Raw genomic sequence first — 601 nt, 5'->3', positions numbered from 1 at the left:
GTTGCGGGGCGGTGAGGTGCCTCTTCCCAGTTATTGTCTGTGTAACACGTTTAGTAACGCGGTCCCTGGCTAAGCGGAGGCAGCAGGAGCCACAAAATCCACGTCAAATTGCTGGGGAAAACGCTGTTAAGGGGCACATGCAAATCTGGCCCTTTTTGCGTGCCAGCCCTTGTTTATGTTTGGGCTGTTGATCACATAACGTTGAGCCGCGCAAGTTGCTAATGGTGGAAGGCTGCTAATCTTTTCCTCTGGAAATAGTTCATTTCTTTTGTTTCAAAGGGGAGACGATGGTGTGAGCAGGTAAAATAAGCCAGGCTTCAGCAATCCAGCTGAATTAACTCCATAAACCCTGGAGTGGTACCCCGAGGCAAAGCAATGATGGTTTTCAATCATCATTTTCTTTTAAAGCTACATTTAGTGGCCTAATTATTGTGGGTTTTTTCCTCCCTTTTTTTTTTTGGGGGGGGGTGTGTGTGTGTGTGTGTTCCATAACGGAGACACCATTTTACGCTAGCAGCAGCGGCAGGGGAGTATTTTTAGCGGTCTCCCCTCCTCGGCGGCTGCGGCGTTTCTGCCTTCCCCTCTATTCGGTGGAATACAG

The sequence above is a fragment of the Pygoscelis adeliae genome, unplaced genomic scaffold (assembly GCF_000699105.1).
Source record: "Pygoscelis adeliae isolate BGI_AS28 unplaced genomic scaffold, ASM69910v1 Scaffold17, whole genome shotgun sequence".
NCBI classification, from domain to species: domain Eukaryota; kingdom Metazoa; phylum Chordata; class Aves; order Sphenisciformes; family Spheniscidae; genus Pygoscelis; species Pygoscelis adeliae.
This window is presented reverse-complemented; position numbering follows the sequence as displayed.